The sequence below is a fragment of the Crocuta crocuta genome, unplaced genomic scaffold (assembly GCF_008692635.1).
Source record: "Crocuta crocuta isolate KB4526 unplaced genomic scaffold, BGI_CrCroc_1.0 scaffold160, whole genome shotgun sequence".
Classification (NCBI taxonomy): Eukaryota; Metazoa; Chordata; class Mammalia; order Carnivora; family Hyaenidae; genus Crocuta; species Crocuta crocuta.
Genome location: NW_027527591.1, coordinates 5,329,321 through 5,351,821, shown reverse-complemented (window position 1 = coordinate 5,351,821; position 22,501 = coordinate 5,329,321).

Here is a 22,501-nt window from a genome sequence, read left to right as displayed (position 1 = left end):
CCCTTCCTAATCTCTTTAAGTGTCTCCCTCTAGGTCAACGGAAGTGGCAGGTTGTCCTGAATGCTGTCTCTCTAGAACGTTCCACTTCGCCTTCACCTTAATTATCCAGATACCCTGCAAACAGCTACTGTGATGATGAGCTGTTCCACTAGACACTACTCTTCACCCATGTCCCTGCAGAGGAGGCCATGGCGAGATTCACTCTCAACCAGAGTCACTGGCACTGCTCTCGAGATGTTGAATTTATGGGACCAGGACGTGGAACTCGAAACTCCGAAATCACATCTGGGCAGCATTTCCACACACTGACAGCCGGTGCAGGACCCTAAAGAGGATAGTGTAGCCCATAGTTTGTCTCCACGTGCCTTTGTAGCTTTTACGTATTGGACAAGAGATGGAATCTCTAATGACCAGGCCTCCCTTCCATACTGTACACTGTATATAACTGGGAGGCCACGAGAGTAGGGTAGCCCAGTGACATCTGAAATAGCTCTGAGAAAGTCCCTCCCTCCTTCATTTTATGCCACCATCTGCCCAACCATACTCCTGACCCTCCCTTTACACTGGCTGATCAGAAGTATAGGGTGGTGGTCAGCTTTGGGGGCACCCATCCACCCACATGCCTTTTTTAGCATCTGCCCATCCTTACGGCCACTGTCACAGGGCCTGATGCATATTCTCACGTTTGTGCCAAAATGAAAACACGCGTAACAGATAACTTATTTAAAACCCAAAGTCCAGTTAGTGTAGCAATAGAAACTAATAGGCATCATATTCTTCATATTCTATTCTCTTTTAACACACCTCCGAATAGAAATTATAACGAAAGCCAGAAGTTACAAGCTTCAGTGAGCAGATTAATGCGAAACCTTGAACGTTTGGGAGACAATCAACACAGGTGTTTGAATAGACAAATCTTTCTGTTAGAAATTACATCTTGATAAATGGTTGAGAAAATTATTATGGAATATTTACATACCAGTTACCATAATTTAAGCTGCATCAATCCACTGTCTGTACTATATCTTAAAGCAGGGTTTCTAGGCCTGTTTCTTACTGAAAAGAGATTTCTTACGATATTCAAAAGTGTGTCTCAATAGTTCTAAGAACTATTATTGGATAGCCTTAAAACTGTAAATGTTCATTATGGGAAACCACGTATGTTAAAGTTTGTTGTAGAAATGTGTTGTTGATTGTGGTTTATAGTAGAAAACGATGTGTGTTTACTTGTTCTAATCTATGTTTGTCATAGGAGGTTGATAGAAACCACCAATCTTGTGATAATTAACTCTGTATTAGTCCACTCCTTTAGATCTAATCTACTTAACCACTATAAAGGGGCTGTGCTGTATCTCTTAAAATTAAGAACATAGCTAAAGGCATTCCTTCTCATAAAGATTTATTTTACAAGTATAATGAAAGTGTTGACAACAGTGTAGCTTTTAAATGCAACGAGAACATGATTTGCCGCATTAGTAATAAGATTCTAGGGATGCTGCACCACTTTCGGTTCAGAAAATGGTGTCCTCTATGTTTATTTTTTAAATAAATAAGTGGGTAAGTTGAAAAATGAAAAGAAAGTCATTCAAAGGGTAATTTTCATGACAAACTGAAGAAGACGGGAGTACGGGCATGTGGGACTGTACACAAAATACTAAGTTTAGAAGGTGGTATACACAAGGTGATCAATAAATGCACACTGAATCTGATTCTAGACAATTGAAGTTCCTTTATACTGAAAGTAGTCATCCTATTTCTAGAGACAGAGGTAACAAAGGTCAAGATGCAAGGGTATTCTCTGGAATGTTAACTCACCCTCCCCCAGGCCTAAAATTCCTACCTTTTCCCCAAGAGGTAGGTGTGAGAAGGAAGTCTACTATCTGAAATGTCCCAAAGAGAGGACAGGTAGGTGGTTTTTTCTCTAACGTGGGTCACCTCTCTCTGCTCCCACAGGAGCCTCTCCCAGGTTCCACAGCCATGAGCCTGGCTTGGGACACTTGCACTGCACCACAAACACCTTCATCTTCCTGAATCGGAATCAGCCCACCCCGGAATTTACACACCTGTCTTATAGACCCTCTGCTGTGCTGCCCAGCTTCCCCTTCAAGGCAGGATCTGATGCTAGACGTGCCAGCCATCCTCCTCCAGCTCTTCTGGTCTGTCTTAGCTAAAGAGACCCTCCTCACCCATGGTCACACTCTTCTCCAGGGGCCCACAGCCCTTGTAGAGGAAGGTGGCCCCTGGGCCTGGCTCCAATGCGCAGCACTCCCACCAGTACTCCTAGCTACGTTGGCCACGGCCTTTCAGGACCTGCACCACAGCTTGGCTTTCTCCCCTGCCCAGCCCTGCTTCCAGCTCCTTCCCTTCACAGGTGTGGAAGCTGATGAGCACGTTGTTCCAGAAACTCTGGCCTAGCATCTGTTTCTAGAGAGTTCTGAGACAGCTGTTACTTATTTCGATCTCTTCATGAGATGACAGCCAAATGATCGACCTGACAAACAAATTCAGTTAGAGGGAGATGAGTATCTGGAAGCCCCTGAGACTACCATAGTAGTCCTTAATATTTGAACCTTTAGAGGTGGAACCCTGTCTTCACATAAGACCTCTGCAAAACCATAAAGCAGAATTAAATAAATAAATAAAGTGGAGCACCTTGGTTGAAACGTCCCAGAGTCCCAGAGAGATGAAAGTCAATAGACTAAATAGATCAGGCACAGGGGCCATTTGAAAACTCCAGATGGCTGGCCCTCACGCCTGAGATTCAGTGTCAACACTGTAAGTCCTTTGGATTAGTCTAATACACAGCTTGGGCTGAGCACTCTTGAGCTGTAAGGCACTCCACCCTCTGCAGGTCTCTGTTTCCATAACAGAAGATTGCCCTTTCTCCAATATGGACATTTAACACAGGCCTCCACTACCCATGACTAAAGAACCAACTCTCAGCCTTTACACTAACAGAGGGATTTTGGAGCACCTGGGGGACTTCAGGGACTTCGTGGCTCGGTTGAGCATCAGACTTCAGCTCAGGTCATGATCTCACGGTTCATAGGTTCAAGCCCCCTGTCAGACTCTGTGCTGACAGCTCAGAGCCTGAAGCCTGCTTCAGATTCTGGGTCTCCTTCTCTGCCCTTCCCCAGCTCATTCTCTGTCTCTCTCTGTCAGAAAAATAAATAAATAAACATTTAAAAAAATTTAAATATGCTAACAGAGGGATTTATTAATACTCCTGTGATGTCATTGGCTACATTCTCCTCCAAAAATAAAAGAAATTATAGATAAGTTAATTTCCTCGTTGACCTCCCTCTGCTCAGTATTAAAGGGCTTCTCTCACTGCTCTTCGATCCCACTTCTCTTCTGCAGCCAAATCTCTTGGATTGGTCCCAAAGTTCTCCCAAACAGAAGAGTCCATCTAAATGCGGGGAGAGGGGCACCTGGGTGGCTCAGTCGGTTAAGCTTCCAACTTCAGCTCAGGTCATAATCTCCCAGTTCATTTGTGAGTTCAAGCCCTGCATGAGGCTCTGTGCTGATAGCTCAGAACCTGGAACCTGCTTCAGATTCTGTGTCTTCCTCTTTCTCTGCTTGCACTCTATCTCTCAAAAATAAATAAATGTTTAAAAAAAATTTTTTAGATATAATAAAATAAAATAAATATGGGAGATGCTATGCTGGTCTTACCTAGGCTTCCCAGGGGCAAATACCACAGCAGACTTCAGTAGGACACCTGACTTTTCTGTTCCCCCACGTCCATCTAAAGAGCTACATTGCATAGCTTTCCTTCTACTTGCTGAGGCTGGAGACAGACACAAAGCGAGCCCTTCTCAATTGGTTGTCCTGCCTGTCACCTTTTTCTTAGAGGGAATTTTCATTTCCTATATCTTATCAATAGAGGAAATAGCTGAGATTTAGGCAGCTCTTCCTTATACATGCTGGCCCCATGTTTAGTCTCTCTAGGCCCTAAAGTATTATATATTTAATATATATTTCTCTATTAATAAGGTTGTGTGCTTTTTAACAAGTTTGTTAAGTGTTTGGATATCTTCTTTTATGAAAACTGTTCAAGTCTTCTGCTTATTATAAAGCTTCAATAAATTAAAACAATGTGGTTTTGACACAAGGATTGACAAATAGACTAAGGAAAAGGATAGAAGTTCCACACATATATGATCACTTGATTTGTGATAAAGTTAAAAATGATGAACAGTGGGGGGGAATACAGTAAATCATGCTGGGCCAAAGGATATTCATGTGGGAAAAAATATATTTTAACCTCTACCTCGTACCATCTCAAAGTGAAAAGTAAAACAACAAAAATTGTTTAAGAAAATAAAAAATATCTTACTGACCACGAGGAGGAAAACTTTCATAAACAAAATACAAAAAGCACCAAGTATAAAGTAAAACAAGCTACAAGTTGTAGCACTTTAAATTTCTGTTTGTCAAAAGTCACTATTTAAAGAGAATGAAAAGGAAAACCACAAAAGATATTATAATACATACATTTAATAAGACTCATATCCAGAACAGATTTTTTCAATTGCTGTATATTATTCCATAATATAAATATATCATAGTTTATGTCTAATCCCTAGTGATGACCATTTATTATTTCTCTTTACTATCTAAAGCAGTGTGTAAATGAATACACTTGTACATCTTTGAGTGTTTTCCTAATAAATTACCTGGAAATGCATTCATGAGATAAAGAAGAGAGTTTCAAACCACAAAGACCATAGAAAGATTTTTTTTCTCTCAGATGGGTTCTCTCTCATCTAGCAAATCTCATTCTGAAACTAATTTTCTTCACTCTCTTTGCTTGAGCCTTATTAATTTTCCTTTTTTTTTTTTTTGGAGACCCTAACATAGCTTAACCAGAGTACACAGGTTAAGGAGAAGACTTAAGAATTCTGATGAGGGAGAATAAAAGGACATAAGAAAATTGTTTAGACAAGAGCCTCTAATATTCTCTCAAAGATTTTCTTCTTGGCCTCTCAGCTTTCTAAAAGAAATTATATTTATGTCATAGTTATGGACTTGAGCAGTATGTCTTGCATGTTGATGGTAGGCAAGCATCCTGAGGTCTTTTCAAATAAGAAATTTATCAAGTACCAGCTTCAATTAACTGATTAATTTTTTGGTTACTAAAGAGAGATCAGACATCTCTCATTTTCACCATTATTTATTGAAAGCATTTTTCAAATGTATATTAATCTACTTTCTTGCTTTGGTAAATATAGTATCCTGAATGTAGCTGATTATTTCTTGTTTTAAAATTTTTTAAATATTTATTTGTTTTTCGAGAGATAGAGCATGAGCAGGGGAGGAGCAGACAGAGAGGGAGGCCTAGAATCTGAAGCAGGCTCCCGGCTCCGAGCTGTCAGCCCAGAGCCTGATGCGGGGCTTGAACTTACGACCCATGAGATCATGACCTGAGCCGAAGTCAGATGCTTAACTGACTGAGCCATCCAGGCACCCCTAATTATTTCTTTATAGGTATAAAATCTTAGGATCCTCAGGATCATAAGTTGAACATGAATCATCAAACACGACATTAATAAAGAAAGGGCTCCTAGCACATTTTGCCTTATGGTAGACTATAAACTTCTTCAGGGCAAGGACTGCATTCAGATTCTGATTCTATCAGGTATAAGGTTTGTGGTCTTGAGGGAGAGCATCTGATGCTCAGCATTCCCACCTGCATGCACTCAGATTGTTAGGTGAACGGAAGTTCTTAGTATATAGTTCACGGCACATAGCAGAACTCGGTGAATGTTCCTTTCCCTTCTCTGAAATAATTTTTTTTCTGAAATCAAATTTAAATGAGTGGAGGACATAGAAATGAATTTTTCTGATATTAGGGCATAAAAGAAAACAATTAAAACCTAACATGATTTTTTTTGGCCTGTGAATTGCATCTCTCATCTGAAAGTGAGGTAACACGGAGGATTCTAGCATACTGAGATTTCTAATTATTTGGTTCCCATTAGTAACTGGGCAAACCTTCAGGCAAGCAACTTGGCAACATGTATCCCATTTCCTTCATCCCAGCAATCCTACGGTACTAATTCATCCTATAGAAATAATTGAGCATGAACAGAGAATGAATGAACAAGGAGGTTCACTGGAAGGTTGCTTATAATATGGAAACATCAGAAACTCATCAATGGGAAAGATTAGACAATGCATTCAACAAAATATTATTAAATCTTTAGGAATTATAATGTAGCTTCATAGTTACAGATTTATAAGATGCCCAGAAAATATGTTAATTGGATAAAGCAAATTATAAAATAGTACATATTAAATACTTTCTTCCACTTTTGTTAAAAATGTATGTAAACTGTATGTATCTACACATAGAAAAAAGTCTTGAAAAATACACAATACGCTCCTATGTTTACCTCCACGTGCTAGAATCATGAACGATTTTCTCTTTCTTTTTAATATCTTTGTGTTTTACCTGAATTCTTTTATAATAAACATGTATTATATCTAGGATCAAAAAATAGTAAAGCTGCTTTTATTTTGAAATTTTAAAAAACTTTAGTTGCAAGGAAAAAAAATGCCAGGTGAGAATTCTGTGTTAAAAAATCCTGAAAAACCTAACTCTCTACAGATCTTATCTCACTCATTCTCGGTTAGAAAGGAGAGGTCTCATTCCTGCTGTGGACAGCGGAGTTTCTCAACCTCGGCACTACTGCCACTGGGGCTGCATAGCTCACTGTCGTGAAAGATTGTCATGTGTGTTACAAGATGTTTAGCAGCATCCCTGGCCTCTACCCAGCAAATACTAGTGACACAGCACTCCCTTCCCCCTGACATCCAAAACTGTCTCCAGACATTGCCAGATGTCCTCTGGGGACTAACCTGCCCTGGCCGAGAACCACTGCTCTAAGGAACTGGAGGCCAGGCCACCTGGGTGGCTCAGTCCGTTAAGCATCTTGATTTAGACTCAGGTCATGATCTCTCAGTTCATGAGTTGGAGCCCTGATACGGGCTCTGCACTGACAGTTTCTCTCTCTCCCTCCCTCCTACACAGCCCCTCCCTGCCTCTCTCTCTCTCTCTCTCTCTCTCTCAAAATAAATTTTTAAAAAAAGCCTTTAAGAGAACTGGAGGCCTGAAATGAAACTCCACGTTTGCCACTTAGTAGCTGGGTGAACCTCTCTGGGCTGGGCTTCCACTTCCTCATTCACAGAATGACTACTAATGTAGTTTACTAATGTAAACTACATACATTAGTTTTAAGATTTCTGTGGTCCTGAACTCTAGAGTTTTATGGGTTTGCAGAAAAGGGACTGGTCCACAGGGAAAGGGATTGGTCCAGAGTCCTGCAGGAAGCCAAAGTACAGAAATGTAGCTTGCTCTTAGCTCTCCTGATTACAATCATACACTTACCCTTCATTTGTGTGACAAATATTTATTGAGTGCCCTCTGTGTCCCAGACACCGTTTTAGGCACCAGGAAACTGTAATAAAGGAAGAAATGAGATCCTGGCTTTCACAGAGATTACCTTCTGTTGAGAAAAGCAAACCCTAATCATGTAAATTAATAAATAGGAGTATTTTAATTAGTGATGAATGACATAAAGTAGGTAGTATGGTAACAGTAGCCACTGGAAAGGCGTCAGGGACATTGGATAGAGTGGCCAGGGAAGATCCCCAGTGGAGGTGATACTTGAGCTAAGACCTGAATGATAATAAGGACAGAGCCAAGCAAAAATCAGGGGGAAGTATGTCCTCAGCAGAAGGAATGGAAGTGGAAAAGCAGTGAGTTGAGGAAGAGCTTGGAGCTGTATTAATGATACTACAATAGCAAAATGAACACACTGAAAGAGTACATAGGAAGGAGTGTCACCTCTTGTTCTTAACAGCATGGAGAAAACGTAAGTGGAAAAGTAACTTCTAATTTTTCAATAGTAGAGTGAACTATGCTAAAAATTAAACCCAGGAAAAGCCCTCACATCTTGACCTCCTTTAATAATGCAATTGAAAAATTTGGGTTCGAGAGAATTCTGAAAACAAATTGTCCCCCAAAAGCTCATCAATGCCTCTTTATCACCATTTGGTACAAGAAGGGTGTGTGTGTGCCAAGAAGGTGTCACTGAATTGCTAAGGCAATAAATTGAGGGGATAATCTTTTCGGTGGTTGGTATGCTCAGGGGGAATGGGCCCAGCAGATAAAATGATAACTAGATTTAGTTGACAATTTGCTTTGAATAAAATGTCGAGCTGGTAAATAATTTAAAAATAGCCTGTCATTCAATTGCAGCATGTCCTTTAAGAAATTTTAATCAATGCAAAACACATTTCTCAAACACAAGCTTCTAACCCCTTTGAAACCAGCCATCGGTCTAAACAAAAAGCTGTGACACGGTCAGAACAGTGGGCGCAATGGTTATGAACGAGAGTGAATTAAGCTACAGCCCCGGAATCCAATATTATGACAATATCCTGCAACCTAGGAATCAGCTATTGCGACAATCTGTAACGTGGAAACACACCACTTGCTCAGCTTTTTGCTCAAGGGCACTGAGAAGCTGAGGTTTCAATCCACTCATCAGAAACAATCAACATGCACATAAACTCTGTGCGTTCTGGCTGCAAATGGATTGTGTACTTGTTATACTCGCCAAAAGCACAGCATTAAAGAGAACGAGGAAGGGAGGGAAAGGTGGGAGGGGAGGAAGACAGAACAACTGTCTGAAATTAGGGTGTAGTGTCACCTTGACAAGAAGAAGGACAAAGAGGCACAGAGCAGGATTTGGGGTCAGAGGATCTCTCCTGACTCCGGCACGATCGCCAACCGAAGCTAGTGTCCAGCTGTCCATGTTGGAATGGAGAGAAAGAGCCACCATTCCAGATGTGAGAGGAGGGGGAGCATCTTTTCCATGCCAGCTGCTTTCCCTCCATACAGCAGGAAGCAGAGGCAGTGGCTTCTCCTCCTTTGTACTTCTCCAGTGCTGCCCAAGCCTGCACTGCTGGGTCACACAGCCTGGTGGCCTTCTCTGACTCAGCTGTTCTTTTTCCCTAGGACTTTTTATCAAAGGAAACCAATCGTTGTTCAGCCCACAGCTCCAGGAGATGCAGCAGCAGCAGCAAGGACAAGTGAAAGCTCTTTTCCTTCAGGTTGAAGCTCCTGGAGAAGGTCTTTCATTCTTACCCTGCTCAGATCCAGAGGGTTTTTTCTTTCTGTCTGTCTTTCATTGTCTTTTTTCCCCCCAACGTTGACATAGATGGTGAAGGCATCATCCTAAAATGCCAGCGCGGCAGCTCTGCTTTGGGAAATCAACTAGCACTGTTGGAGAATAAGGATGCTTCCTGAGTTTAACTAAAGTTGGCGAAATGCTTGTTTTTAATGAATTGGTTATCATTAACATAATGATATAACATAACAGAACATATATGTAATGAGTTTATCCCTGAAATCTTAGATGCCAAATCATCTGCAAAACTGTTAATTCTGCATAGATTTAAAGATAATAGATAATGGTGCATTATTCATAAATGCTCTATGGCAGGGTATCTGTTATACATCTGATAATCTCTAGCAATATCATTTTCAGATTCTTGTTATTTTTGTTTAAACCAAATTGTCAAAAGTTTTTGAAATGTTGATTTTTAAAATCTGTAACAAAACATCACTTCCTTCTTTACAATCCAGTATAACGCTGGAGACTGCGTGAGCATGTTGCCTCCTTCTCTCTGCCTCTGGCCCAGTTTACAACAGAGCCACACTCACAACACCACGCACACATGCTGCATGGCTGTGTTATTGACTGTTGAGGGGTTTCCAGCGTGTCTTTGTCCCAAGGTCAACCAGAGACAAGCTTCACTTTCTGTCTTCGTGCAGGTAGGTTTCTTCACTAGGAAGCCTATTTAAATTCCTTTGCAGATATTGAACCAAATCTGCTCAGGCTGCAGCCTCCTGGGGCCTTTCACTGAGGGCTAAATATAAATAAATACTCATATAGGACAGCTTTTGATGAAACATTAAAGATGGTTCTGGTTATATGGCTTCTAGATTCTCTATTTTCTCTATGAAAAATCCATGGTGGTGGAGACAACCGTAGCCACGGGAAGGGAAGATTTGTAAATTGCTGCCTATGGACCCCCCGGGACTTAATGGCACAGGGCAAAGAAGCAGCTGATTTTGGCAAAGGAAGCAAGAAAAATAAAATTAGCCACTAAATCAGCTTCCCTGAAAATACCAGCTGTCAACTTCCTCCAACATTTATGAATTTGGGGGCATGTTACTGTCACACTGTGTCTCACCCAGGACCAAGTAGTATTCCTCCTTTCACTTGGGAAAGGGCCCCCCGGTCCCCCAAATAGGAGAGGCTAAAGCAAAGGTTTGCCTTCTTTCTTTCACCCGCTTCCCCTTGTCATAAGTACAAGAAAGAACCCAATCCAGGCCAATCAATATTTATTGCTATAATGATTGCAATTGTTGTTGTTTATTTTTAACCATGCTCCCAGTCATCCCTTCAAAGGATGGAGGAGATTATGCACATGCCTCTTGGAAACCACCATCTGCTCACAAAAGTGGATCCGCCGATAGAGACGGAGGATGGGTCTGGAAGAGCAGAAGTAAGACAAATATGGGAATCTTGCAAACTTGGTGGGAGAAGGGGGTGATTTATCCCTCCCCAGTAACTCCCCATGGGACCAGTCCTCTGCAGCTTCAGGAAAGAGACCAGTGCCGCTGGAGGAGGGCATTGTAACCCGGAGTTGCAAGCAAAAACAGGCGGCACGCAGTAACAACTTAAAAGGCTAATCTTAGCCCAGACCGTGCACCAATCTCTCCATAAGTGTCACCTCACGGAATGCTCAGAATAACCCTCAAGGCGGCTCCACGTTGGCCCGTGCTCCTGTCCTGGGGAGAAGCACCATACATACAGCCTTGTAAGTGGTGCAAGACACCCTCCTTTCACCAGGCGTGAGGGAGAACAGCAACCGCAGTCCAGTCCGTGCAGCAACCTCTCCTACTAAACCTAAAAGCGTGAGCTTCCAGCTGCATACAGATCCTTCCAGCATACAGATCCTTGTGAGAACCCAGGCCAGGCCCCTGGACATTGCTGGGCAAGTCCTCCAGGGAGAATCAGCTGGAATCACATAGAGCACATGAGAACCTTAGGGAGAAAATATTGACAAGTCCTACGAAGTCCTTCTTGTCACACCCATGCACACCTTTTCGAAACCCTGAATGGGATCAAACAGACTAGCTATTTTACTCTTAATTTACACCTAACTACATCTTCTGGCTGGAGGCCAGGTGAGATTGCTATTATACTTTATAGAAGCAAAACTGTGAAGCCTTTCTCTCATTTTGTTGTTGCTTCTGGAAAAAAAAGAAACCTTACAAAGCTGAATCCATAGTAGGCACATAAAGACCATGTGTTGGTTCATTAAAAGAGTAATTTTTTTGTTATTGTTTACTTAAAACTACATGAAGCTTTTCCATAGTGCCTGGATAAGAACCGTGTATAATCCATAGAAAACACAATCTTTACCATTCCAGAAACAGGCAAAATATCAGAATACAAATAGGCTGAATCGACACTCCACAAACTGAATGGAAAACCTGAGGTGAACGAGCGAGAAGAGTTGGCACAATTCGGGCTGGGGGAAAAAAATCTATTTTCACTGAAGTATAATAAAAATTATAATGATTTACTCTTATAAAGAGCATTCCAGTGATATTTGTTTGAGCTTCCCAAGGCAATGAAGCAAGGAATGGTTATCCCCATTTCCAGACTCAAGCGGACCAAGTGACTTGTCCAAGGTCATGGTCAGTGGTGGAGGGAACTCAGGCTGCCCTTTGCCAATTATTTGACTAATCCAAGAAAATGGAAGTCATTGCAATTTTTCCCACTTGAATTTTCAGCCTAAGAGCTAGTCATGGACACAAATGAAAACACACATTCATAAATGGTCCTTACCCTTGACTCTACTGGTGCCCAGGTGAAAGGAAGTCACATGCACATATGCCCGCATTCTCCCAGCCACCTTTTCAGTTTCTCTTAGGAGGTGGGGATGGATGGGAGAGGACAGTCCTTAAGAAGGGCTACTTGGGGGCACCTGGGTGGCTCAGTCAGTTAAGCGTCTGACTTCAGCTCAGGTCATGATCTTGCAGTTCATGAGTTCAAGCCCCCCATCGGCCTCTGTGCTGACAGCTCAGAGTGTGGAGCCTGCTTCGGATTCTGTGTCTGCCTCTCTCTGCCCCTCCCCTGCTCACACTCTGTCTCTTTCTCTCCAAAATAAATAAACATAAAAAAAAAAAGAAAGAGGGGCCACTTGAAGGCAAAGGGGGACAGCAGTGACAAAACAGAGTGCTTTCCCTCCACTTGTCCTTCCCAAGGGGAGGCGTCTGGCTCTTCCCTCAACTTGCTCCTTTCCTTACCAAATTACCATGCCAGGCACGTGGTGACAACACAGAAGGGGTTCCCATAAATTTGAGTTTAAAGGGGGATAATACTCAATGTTAAATCGTTAAATTAAATCATTCTTTATAAGACATTTTTACAATTTCAAGCCATTTTCCCAACCAGAGTCACATAGTAAATTAATTACTGCATTAGTAGTTCATTGGTGACTTCGTGTAAACACGCTTTTACTCAAAACAAATACACACAACTATTCTCCAAATGTTTGTTCACATATTTCGAATCCATTAAAGTACTTGTCGTTTTGGGGAGAAACATATTCTTAGTAATTTCACTGCCTGCCTCATTTTGTCCTGGGAAGAATTATGCTCATCTTCCGGTTGGTGTATAGGATAATTTATCACAGCTGCTTATGTGCTCCTGGCTAATGAATTGAAGACTTTTTAGAAGTTAAGCTGGGTCAGAAAAGAGTAGTTATTAATCTGGTTAGAAATTTCAATATTTTTATTTTTACATATCCTGAGAAGAAAGATGAACTAATTTTTTCATCCCTAATGGCTGAAAATATGAAAGGTAAAAACCTCATGGTAGATAAGCACACAAGTCATATACATTATATCTAGCTGTGTTTTTTCCAAAAAAAAAAAATAAATGTTTCTCTTCACTTTTGGAAGCAAATGCTTAATCCTGAAAAACTAAGCAATATAAAAAAAGAGAATATACCTTAACAAGACCCCCCCAACTGATATAGATAAGAAGTATAATTTAGGTAAAAATGTCTTCTGTATCAGCCATCAGAAAGTATTCCGTGCTCAAATTCTATAAGAGTAGTTCGGATTGGTTTTGTATGCAATTTAACCTTTTTCTAAATACACATACTGAATGCATAGCTGGAAATCACAAAGCATCAAAATATTCATGTATAAGGAGCAGATTTGTGTAATAAGTGTATTTATATGTCTTATATCTGCAGAAACCATTTTCTCCAAACCCAAACTTGGCATAACTAATTTGATGAGCTCAAGTATACTCACAGAACAGTGGGAATATCTGAAAACAGAATATTTGATATCATGTATAAGCCCCTCAATCAATGCTTTCTGGCTGCTATATTTCTGCAAAGAATGTGATACACATATTTATGTGACATTTATGCACACTCTGTGTACACAAAGTAGAAGCACATTAAAAGAGAACTTAACTCCAAAGCTAAAATCACCCAAACGCCCTAGTTCACAACAGTGAACTAGGTAAGTAAATTGTGCTATATACTGACAATGGAATACTAAGCAGAAATTACAGTGCGTGAATTATTATTAACCCCGCAGCATGATTGAATGTCACACCCATAACTTTGGGCAAAAGAAGCTACACATGAAAGGAACAACATATTATTTCATTTCTGGAAGGTTTTAAAAGGAGCAGAAATAGGGGCACCTTGGTGCTTCAGTCAGTTGAACCTCTGACTCTTGATTTTGGCATCGGTCACGATCTCACCATTCGTGAATTCTAGCCCTGCTTTGGGCTCTGTGCTCATAGCACAGAGTCTTCTTGGGATTCTCTGTCTCCCTCCTTCTCTCTGCCCCTCCCCTACTTACTCTCTCTTTCTCTATTTCAAAAATAAATATACACTTAAAATAAATAAAATAAAATAAGCAAAAATAATCTATGGTGTTTGTGGTCAGGATAGCAGTAACCCCTGGGGAAGAAGACCAGGGATAGGAGGGAGGGTTATGAGGGATCGTCTAGAACTTGATATCTTCTATTTCTTCATCTATAGGCTACTTAAACAGTTTAGTTTCACTTTGTGAACATTCTTTCAGCTATACACTTCGGTTTCTGCACTTTTCTGTATATAAGTTATGCTTCAATAAAAATCCTACTTAAAATAATAATAATAACAATGATGATAATAATATAGCTAAGATAGCTCTTTCCCAAACACAGCTGACCCAAAGTGCTACATAGGGTCCAAGTAGGGGAACAGGGGAGCAGAGCTCTCTGTATTTTTCGAAGACTCGAGGAAATGGGTGCTCACTATCATGAGAAGAGACCTCATCTTCTACTGTTGGTAAACAAAAGATCACTCAAAGAAGGGGAAAGCCCATGGTCTCTCTGAGCCGAATATTCTCTAGCCATAACCCAGTCACGCGGAGCCAGGGGTTCTTTAGAAGAAATGTCCATGGTTCTAGTTAGATGAACCATTTGTCAAAAGTGAGGACAGCCTCACTCGCTAGAAGAGACTGTGCTGGCTGGGAAAGAGCACCTGCTGCACCTACCTCTGAGCATAACTTGGAGTTGAGAGGATGTTGTAAAAGCAAAATTATCCTTTTTCTGTCAGAATTAAGAAGTGGAGCCTTTTCAGGACTCCGGGGTGGCTTAGTTGACCATCCAACTTCAGCTCATGTCATGATCTCATGAGTTCAATAGTTGGAGCCCTGCATCGGGCTCTGTGCTGTTAGCTCAGAGCCTGAAGCTGGCTTCAGATTCTGTGTCTCCCTCTCTCTCTGCCCCTCTCCTGTTTAGGCTCTGTCTCTCTATTTCTCTCTCTCAAAAATAAATAAACATTTATAATATTAAATAAAAAGAAGTGGAACCTTTTCACTTGGTCTGAACTTCCTTCAAAAAATGCACCAAAGCTAATGCATCTTGGTCTGATCACATTTGGGGAAAGGAGCATGGAGTTCTGCTGTCTTCACCCAGGCCATTGCTCTGCCTGTAACTCAGAATCTCCTCAGTCAGCAAGACAGGGAAGTTCATAATGGGGGAACAAAAGTCAATGCTGAAATTGGGATTGGGTGGCAAACACTGATATAAAAATGGACAACCAGAAGAAGCAATAGATAAAAACCAGATCATCCAACATTGATAGGCAGGAGAAGTGAACGCCATCCCCAACTCTGGCTCTGTTGTCCCTTTATATCCTATATAAACTATCTTCTTTTCCTAGAGAAATGAGTATGGAATGCTTTCCCAAATGGAGGCGAGAAAGGCTGATGGTTGTGAGAGAAGACAAGATTCTCCTGCCTCTCTGGCATGTATCCATGCTATGCCGATGAGAAACATCTTTATCAAGTCTGCCATCACCCTGATCATGACCCTCTGGTTTCTGGCAAGAGCACACCAGATCTGTAATTTTCAGTTCTTCTTCTAACCCGATCGCTTACTTGCAATGTCATCTTCACTGATAATTTAACCTCTCTGTGCTGCAAATTCTTTGCCAGCCAACTGAAACGGCCCTTATCATTCTTCAAATACTCAGAGGAGCAGGATAAAGGATGCCAAAAAAAAAGGGGGGCGGGGAGTTGGTTACAAGGTCATTATCTCCTGATTAGTGAGTCTGAGCCCCTCATTGGGCTCTGTGCTGACAGCTCAGGGCCTGGAGCCTACTTCAGATTCAGTGTCTCCCTCTCTCTCTCTCTCCCCCTCCCTCACTTGTGCTCTGTCTCTCTCTCAAATAAGATAACATTTAAAATTTTTTAAAAAGGATGCCTGTACATTGCTTTGACCATTGACAAACCTAAGTGATTCTACGAACTTGAAGGCTACCCTTGTGTGTTGTGCCCTCCCTTCCCACCTCCTGGTATAAGGCCTGCCCAGCGCCTCCATTAGGATTGAGTCCTGCCTTCCATAGGAGGTGGGATGGGGCATATAAACCTCCTGAGTTAAGAAGTTGGGTCACTCTCAGTATCTTTTCATTTTGAATTACGACCTCTAGCTGCTACCCAGACTCTTGCCAGAGTTCTTACCCTCTGGTATTTTCCCTTTCCTTGACTTAAAGTGACTTTAAAAATTCCCAATTAGATAAATCCAGGTTTTGAGGAAGTGATAATAGCTACATCATGATAAAAAGCCATTTTAGTATGTATTTTTATCATGTTTCTTTTGCAGGGGAGGAAGGATATTTGCAACCATTAACAACTTAGAAAGAGGAACATACTTCACAATTAAAGTGTTGGAAGTTAGTGCTCAGAGAAGTTCAATGAGAAACTGAAAGGATTGCCAAGACTGTAACTCGAGCAAAGGGGAAAGTAACATTCAGTTTCACCCCCAAAAGGGTGATTTTACAGCCACATGTTTTAGGGGATCCATCCATAGTGACAGTGAGCTACCCCATAGGTTATGTTCCTCCAGCACTTCCAGTAACGCCAACACAGTACTGCAAAAACAAACATTTCTCTTAGTCAAGCATGTAATCACATATTTCCAGATGAGTGGCACCAAAAATGATTAAAGGTTTGGGAAATTGGACCCATGCAGAAAGACTAATGGAATTGGCTTCATATATCCTCAAGAAGAAGAAAAGATTGGAAGGAGAAGGGGGCTCTCAACCCTGTATGGGAAGGAATATGTGCGACCAGCGGTTCCATGAAATAGCTGGAGGCAAAACCAAGACCATTAAAGAACAACCAGATATATTTTACTTACATTTCAACAAAAATTTTAAATCTTTTGAGTTTTTAAGCTAGAAGGATACGCAAAGTAATCTCTAACAAATACCAAAAGAAGCCTCATATCTGCCTGGCAACTTTGGTGCAAAATTATACCTGGCTTCCTTTCTGGATTGGTTTGGTTAGCAGCAGAGAGTAGACCAGAGGACTTTGAGGAGTAGCACCAAAAATTGTAGTTTTAGGACCTTGACTACCATTAAAGGCAACAAGATGGCAGCAGCCTGATCAAAAAATAACAGTGGCCCTCAACACATCTTCCTCAGTTCCCACCCAAATGTCCTTACAGGTCCATATCATTTTCTCAAGCAACAGGGCTGCCCTGAACAGATCGGCTCCATAAAGTAATTTCTTTAACTTGACTTTCTTATTTCTGTAAATGACATCACTTTTTTTTCAGTCATCCTGGCGTGACACTTCAGTCATTTTAGACTCATCTGTTTCCCTTGCTCCTCACTGGCAGTGTGTCAACAATGCCTATTGAGTCTTCCTTCTGTCTTTTCCATCTCACAGCCATCCCTTCGTTTCCATTCCCAGGGCCAACATCCTACTTCAAGTGATCATTAAGACACATCAGTTTTAAAAAATAATAATAATTTTACTGTTCAGTTTCTGTCTCCTAAATTCCAGTCTTTCCCTCAGTGTTTCTCAAAAGGTGGCCCAAAGATTACCTCCAAAAAAATCACCAAGAGAGCTTATTAAAATGCAGAATTCCCAGACCCCAGATTTCTATCTTAAGATACCTGGTATTGGTTCTCAAGAATCCGAATTTTTAATAAGCTTCCCCCATGTGATACCTGTGTATCCCAAGACCTTGCTGTATCAATTCAGCCCACTAGCAGTGTATTTATTTATTCAACATGTGTCACAGTTTCTCTTTTCACCAAGCCATTCCATACTTTAAAAAGTCTGAAGTTTGTTCATCAAGAGTAGGAAGTATAAATAAAATATGTTGTATTCATACAATGGGTTACTATATAGCAATAAAAAGAATCAATTACTGTTATGCACACATTGTGGATAAATCTCACAGGTAATAAATGAACAAAGGAACTAGACATAAGAGAGTATATATCGGATGATTTTACTTAAATGAAATTTAAGAACAGACTACAGACATAATAGTGGCTTGGGTAGAGGCACAAAGGGCACCTTCTGGAATGCTGGAATTATTCAATAGTTTAACCTTGGAGGTATTTATATGGATGGTTATGTGTGCATATGTGTGGTAAGAAACATTTACTGCGGTTTGTGCACTTTTATATGTGTAGGTTGTTCCTCAATTAATATAATAATAAAGAAATGCAGTTTTAATTAATATAATAATAAAGACATGAGAGAGAGAAAGAAAGAAAGAAAGAAAGAAAGAAAGAAAGAAAAAGGAAGGAAGGAAGGAAGGAAGGAAGGAAGGAAGGAAAGAGGGGAGAGGGAAAAAGAAAGGAAGAAAGAAAGGTAAAAAGAAAGAGTTGGAGGAGAGGGAAAAAAGAAAAACCTTAAATTATCACTGCCAACAAGGTAAAGTTCAAACTTCTTACCATATCTTGTAAGAACTTCCACAATATATCCATACCCTAATTTTTTAAACTAAAGTCCTGCCACCTTCTCACATAAAAACTCTTCTCTAGTTAGACTGACCTACTTGTGTTTGATTTTATTGAATCAAAGCCATGGTTTCTTACCTTCCTCTTCCATTTCTCCTCTTTCATCTTGTTTTGCAATCACACCCTCACCCACCTAGAATGGTTTTTTTTCCCATTCAAATCTTAACCACACACAAAAGTCCCATTCTGTTTCCTCATGGCTTCTTTTCCTGATCACGTGTCGTGGGTTGAATTGTGTTCTCCAAAAATATGTGTTGAAGTGCTCACCCCTGGTACCTGTGAATGACCTTAAAATAGGTCTTTGCAGATGTAATTAGTTAAGGTGAAATGATACTAGACTAGGGTGGGCACTAAATCCAATGCCTGGCATCCTTATAAGAAGGTCATGTGAAGACACAGAGGCACACAGTAAGAAGAATGCCATGTAAAGATGGACACAGAGATGCATTCATCAGAAACCAGAAAAGAGGCAAACAAAGATTCTCCCCGAGAGCTTTCAGAGTAACACTGCAACTTTGGACATCTAATCTCCAGAACTATCGAAGAACAAACTTCTGTTACTTGAAATTGCCCAATGTGTAGTAATGTGTTATGGCGGCCCTCAGAAACTAATACACTGCTCCTATCTTTGGTCGTTCTCTTTTACTTCTCAAATTTTATAGCTCCTAAATTCTAAGCAAATAATTTCATTCTGTGATAGCCAGCTTCTCCATAGTGCTGTCCACCTCATGGTATCAATACCCTTGTGTAGCCCTCCCTCCCACACTGAGAGGGCTGATCTGTGTTACCAATAGCATATGATGGAAATGTGTGGTTTCTCAGGCTGGGTCATAAAAGACTGCAGCATCTATCTGCCTTGCTCTCTTGGACCATTCCCTCTTGGAGAACCCAGGTGCCACATCATTAGAACGCTCAGGAAACCCTGTGGAGAAGTACACGTGGTAGTAGTCATCACAAACTCCCCATTTATGAGAGCGAGCCAACTTGGAAACCATATCCCCAACCCTAGTCAAACCTTCAGATGACTATAGCTCTGGCTGAGATCTTGACTATAACCTTGTAAGAGTCTTTGAACCAGAACCACCTACCTAATCTATTTCTGGATTCCAAAGCCACAAAAACTTTGTGTTATAATAAATATCCCTTGTTTTAGACCACTAGGTGATGGGGCAATTTGATGGGATCACAGAATGAGGAATCAATAAATAATACAACTCTTATTATCATATACTAGATCCTACTTCTTAACTCTTCTTGGGAAAATGCTTCTCAACTAGGTTGCAAACTTCTTGAGGGTTGGCATCATGTCTGATGTTTCTTTGCATCTCCAACCATGCCCAATTATTTTATCCCAATAAAGTGTACTCCAATAGATGAGCTTTTAGAATGTCACATGGAGCCAAAATGCATAGCTCTCATTAAAAGTGGATATCAAGCTTGTGGTAACTTCAGTCACAAGCAAATCATTTGAGAAAAGCTGCACTTGAAGCCATTTTGAAGTCATTCTTTTTTGTCTCCCACCCATTTCCCTGCTTCTCTTCTCTGTTGTTGCTTGTTGGCTTCTGAAATGTAGGTCACCTCCAGTGGCATGACCTAATTAGGAGATGTAATTTAAAAGAAAGAAAGAAATCCTCTGAGGTGGTGGATTTGAAACAAAGAAAAGTGGTTCTTTCATTTTATGTTTTTGGCAATAGCTTCCCTACTAAAGTTATCCCCTTTATACCCCCAAGCTACACGATTTGTAAAGCACAAAAAAGAAAGGTAGAAATGAGTTCAAGAGCAGCTGGAAATGATGAATTTATAATGATCACAGAATGAGGAAGAGTAAGCTTTACTTCATTAAAGTGGCTCTGTGGGGCTGCTTCTTGGCAGTAGTGAGTGAGACTTGGGAGGGGGAAGTATTGGTGACGCTGACACAAAGCACAACACGCTTTCTAACCCACGACTCAGAAAACGCCCCGATACCTGTTGTTGTGTGTGTAACATGACAAAACACCATATGCAAAGCATCTGGACAATAGAGTTTTCTTCTGCATGTATTTGGCATTCTTGTTTTAGAAAAGAGAAAAAGGGTAAGTAAGCTAAGCAGATTTTAAGGGGTCATTGGAAAATTAACTTCTGGGGGAAGTCACTGGGCCAGATTGGAGTCAACCCACCTCCCTCCTCTCTTCCTCTCAGAGGCATGAGTCTGGGTTCTCGTAAAATGCTTAAGTGCTTTCTGAATCACCCCAGAAACACTTAACTACACTGATCATAACTGAATACATTATTAATTATTTCTCTGAAAACAGATATTCTGTGTTTTTCATTAGACGATACCATTTATCTAACAAAACTCAAAAGCCTACTATGTGTATGACCTGTGTGATGGCTGACATTCATTAAAGTGGCAACTATTATCGGATCCCATTTTACAGCAGTACAGAAGGTTAAATATCTTACCTACGACAGCAAAGAAGAGGTAGAGCCAAGAAGCAGACCCGTGCAGTGCTCTTAATTCCCTACATAACTTTAAATTAACTAAAAAATATATGTTCTTCGTCTACTTAGAATCAATGATCATTTACCATAAGCAGCATATCTGTTTCTCTCTGCAAGTACCTTCCTGATTGCAGGAAAGAACCCCTGTCATTTTAGCCTTCTTTCCAACCCAACACAGCCATGGGAGACGTCACGCTGATACTCGTGGCTCATACACAAGTTATTCTCCCTGTTGCCTAACAGGGCATTCTGATATGCTCTCCTCCGGAGAATCACTCCCTAGAATTGAGGAATTCCACTTTTGGCATGACAGCATGAAGAGCCGCGCAGACGCACTTCTCAGGCACAACTGTTTAAATGATCTTTTAACTGTTAAATTATTTAAGTGTTTAAATTATCATTTTAAAAGATGATTTAAAGTTTGTGGGAATGTTTCTTCTGGTAAACACCAAAGGTAGTAAAATTCATTCACAAAATTCTACTAAAGCTCCAAAAGAACTATGAGAAGTAGTGGGATTTGAACCAAGACCCACATCTTTCCTCCTATCTCCCAGCTCAGTGAGGTACAGACTCCACTCCAACCTGCTGTGGCCAAGAACTCAGGACACCTCCTCCTTCCAGCAACCAGACAGAGGCTGTTTCCTAGGACAAGCTGGACGCTGGTATTTCTCATCTCCTCTTAGTTACGTTGATGAAGAGTTAGATGAATGTGGCCAAGAGGTGATAGCATCCTCCTTCTTCTACGCAGCCCCTTGGTCACAATGTTGCTAAGAATACTATGTCCCCAGTTATGTTTGCCTGAATCGGTTCCGTGCCAAGAGAGGCAAGCTAAGGAGACCTGGGGCTGCTACCCTTCGCATCCACCAAGAATTCAGCTTCCAAATCACTCAGAAAGGAGCACACCATTGTCCCAGCCTCTAGCGCTAGAACTGTGGCTCACAGAATTTGCCCAGGGGAAGTAGGCGGCCATAGAGAGCTCCAAATCCCTCCCCAAAGAAACAGAAATTTGCAACAGAATGTGAAGAAATTCAAGCTTAAGGGTGCTCTCAAAATAGTGGAAGTTATGGCAAAAGGTAGTTGGAAGAAGATTAACAGAGTCATTGGAGATGGAAAGTAAACTGCAGGACATCTAGTTTGCTACAGAGAAATGGGTGAAAGAGACATCTTACCCTCCTGGGGTAAGAACAAATTGCAAGCACCTGACCTCAGAATTTTCCCTTCAAAGGAGCCTGAATTTGATTGGATTAGTCTGTGAAGCGATTTATGCCTCAGGGCATTGTTGAAAACAACAGAGCAATCAGCCAGCAATTAATTGAATTTAATAGCTAAGTGTAGTCAGGAAAAGAGAGTCCAGGAGAGCCCAGCCAAAACCACAGTCATCCCAGGGTGACTGTGAGCAGCGCACCCCTTAAGAGCAGCATCAGAGACTTAACACCAGAGGAGGGGTCAGATGGCGAAGGGAAATAGATTTCACTAAAATGATCCAGCCAGTCACCAAACAAGTAACAAGCAAATAAAAATAACAATCCCCAGAGAGACTAGCACTTAGAATTGTGACATGTTATCTAAAATGCTCGTTTTCTAATAAAAA